Genomic DNA, 3409 nt, shown 5'->3' on the forward strand with positions numbered 1-3409 from the left:
TAACTCGGCCTTATGCAGTACAGGTGACCATAGTTGCTGGGATGTGACTATGCAACAGCCCTGTGATGTCAGCAAGGTGCCTTCACAGCTCTCACATTCACGGGGACAAATTGATACAGACAACATGCCAAAGCTGAGCACTGGCAGTTACACTTAGCACTTGATCAGTTATGAGGCTCTTCATTAGCCCCTATCCACTGACAAAAAGATGCTTCATAGACAAATGATTGGGGCAGAACAAATCTACAGCTATAAACAAATATTTAGAAGGGAGTTTGAAAACACATATTTTCGAGATTTTTCTTGGCATTTTAAGCCAGAAACCAAAAACTCCATGAAGCGTTTGTTTAAAAATGAGTGTGGATTTCTTTAGGTGCTTCCCAGCCATTTTGTATTCCGCAGTTGAGAATTATTTGTTTAGCTCTGAACTCCATTGTTTTTATTATTTTTATTGGATATTCTATGTATTTATATTTCAAATGTTATCTCCTACCCCCTTCTTCCATCCTCCCTCCTTTGCTTCCATGAAGGTGTTCCCTCTCCCAACCACCCAGTCCCATCTCAGCACCTTGGCATTCCCTTACACTGGGAAAATGAGCCTTCACTGGACCAAAGACTCCTTCTTCCACTGATGCCAGACAATGCTCTCCTCTGTTGCATGTGCATCTGGAGCCATGGGTCTCTCTATGTGTACTCATTGGTTGCTGTTTTAGTCCCTGGGAGCTGTGGAAGGTTTGGTTGGTTAATAATGCTGTTCTTCCCATGGGATTGCAAACCTTATCAGCTCCTCAGTCATTTGTATAGCTCCTTTATTGGGGTTGCAGTAATAACTCTGAGAAAGTACTTCATTGTGTAAATGTACCACATTTTCTGTAGCCATTTATTTGTTGAAGAACATCTGGGTTTTTTCCAGATTTTGGCTATTATAAATAAGACTGCTATGAGTATATGTCCTTGTTATATGTTGGAGCATTTTGGGGTATATGCAAAGGAGTGGTATATCTGGGTCATAAAGTAGTACTATGTCCCATTTTCTGAGTAAACACCAGACTGATTTCCAGAGGGGTTATACCAGGTTGCAATCTCACCAACAGTGGAGGAGTGTTCCACCTTCTCTACATCCTCACCAGCATCTGCTGTCACCTGAGTTTTTGATCTTAGCCATTCTGACTGGTGTGAGGTGGAATCTCAGGGTTGTTTTGATTTGCATTTCCTTGATGACTAAGGATATTGAACATTTCTTTACGTGCTTCTTAGCCATTCGGTATTCCTCAGTTGAAAATTCTTTAACTCTGTACTCCATTTTTAATAGGATTATTTGATTCTGTGGAGTCTAACTTCTTGAGTTCTTTGAATATATTGGATATCAGCCCTCTATCAGATGTAGGATTGGTAAAGATCTTTTCCCAATATGTTGGTTACCATTTTGTCTTATTGACAGTGTCGTTTGCCTTGTAGAAGCTTTGCCATTTTACGAAGTACCATATGTTGATTCTTGATATTAGAGCATAAGCCATTGTGTTCTGTTCAGGAAAATTTCCCCTGTGCCTATGTGTTCTAAAATCTTCCCTACTTTCTGTTCTATTAGTTTCAGTGTACCTGGTTTTATGTAGAGGTCTTTGATCCACTTGGACTTGAACTTTTTACAAGGAAACAAGAATGGATTGATTTGCATTCTTTTACATGCTGACTGCCAGTTGAACCAGCACAGATTGTTGAAAATGCTCCTTTTTCCACTGGATGGTTTTAGCTCCTTTGTCAAAGATCAAGTGACCAGAGGTGTGTGGACTCATTTCTGGGTCTTCAGTTCTATTCCATTGATCTACCTGCCTGTCTCTGTACCAATACTATGCAGTTTTTATCACCATTGATCTGCAATACATCTTGAGGTCAGGGATGGTGATTCCCCCAGAAGTTCTTTTATTGTTAAGGATAGTTTTCTCTATTCTGCATTTTTTTTTTTTGTTATTCCAAATGCTAAAGAAATTCTCAGCATCCTGAGTCATCAGGGAAATGCAAATCAACAGAATTCTGAAATCCCATCTCACACCTGTCAGAATAGTTAAGACAAAAATCTCAGGTGATAGCAGATGCTGGCAATGATGTGGAGAAAGGGGAACACTCCTCTATTGTTGGTGGGATTGCAAGCTGGTACAACTACTCTGATAATTAGTCTGGTTGTTCCTTAGAAAATTGGACATAGTACTACCTGAGTATCCAGCTATTCCACTCCTGGGCACATACCCAAAAGATGCTCCAACATATAACTATGTTCATAGCATCCTTATTTAAAATAGCCAGAAGCTGGTAAAAACCCAGATGTCCTTCAACAGAGGAATGGATTTAAAAATGTGGTACATTTACACAATGGAGTACTTACTCAGCTAATAAAAGCAATGACTAGATGAAATTCTTAGGCAAATGGATGGAACTAGAAAATATCATCCTGAGTGAGGTAACCAAGTCATTAAAAAACCATACACAGTGTACACTCATTGATAAGTGGATACTATCCCAAAACCTCGGAATACCCAAGTATTCACAGACCATATGACGCTTTAAAAGAAGGAAGACCAAAATGTTGATGCTTTAGTCCTTCTTAGAAGGGAGAACAAAATACTCACAAGAGGAAATACAGGGATAAATAGTGGAGCAAGGACTGAAGGAAAGATCACCAGGTGCCTTACCTGGTGATCCATCCCATATAAAGCCACCAAACCCAAGCACTATTGCTGATGCCAAGAAGTGCTAACTGACAGAAGCCTGATATAGATGCCTCCTCAGAGGCTCTGCCAGAGCCATACTGATACAGATTTGGATGCTTGCAGATATCATCGAACTGAGCACAGAGACCCCAATGAAGGAACTGGGGAAAGGACTGAAGGAGCTAAAAGGGTTTGCAACTCCATGGAAAGAACAACAAAATCAACCATCCAGACCCTCCAGAGATCCCAGGGCCTAAAACACCACCCAAAGAGCACACATGGAGGGACCCTTGGCTCCACCTGCACATGTAACAGAGGATGGCACTGTCTGGCATCAATAGGAGGAAAACCCTTGTTCCTGTGAAGGCTTGTTTCCCCATTGTAGGGGAATACCAGGGTTATGAGGTGGGAGTAGGTATTTGAGAGTGGGAACATCTTCATGGAAGCAAGGGGAATGGGAGAGGGATGAGAGAGAGGGAAATGGGTACAACATTTGATAAGAAAATACACAAAATATCCAATAGATATTTTTAAAAGCTAGCATAAATAAATAAGCTTACTTATTTATTAAGGGTAAGAAAATGAGTGTGCTTTTATATAATGTTTTAAAATTGTTCCATAGTAAGGTATATTTTTAATAGTTGCTGAGCACAGTCAGCTAGGATAACATATAAAATGTACCATAAATTACAATAGTTATCAAT

This window comes from Micromys minutus, assembly GCF_963924665.1.
Source record: "Micromys minutus genome assembly, chromosome: 19".
Taxonomy (NCBI): Eukaryota; Metazoa; Chordata; class Mammalia; order Rodentia; family Muridae; genus Micromys; species Micromys minutus.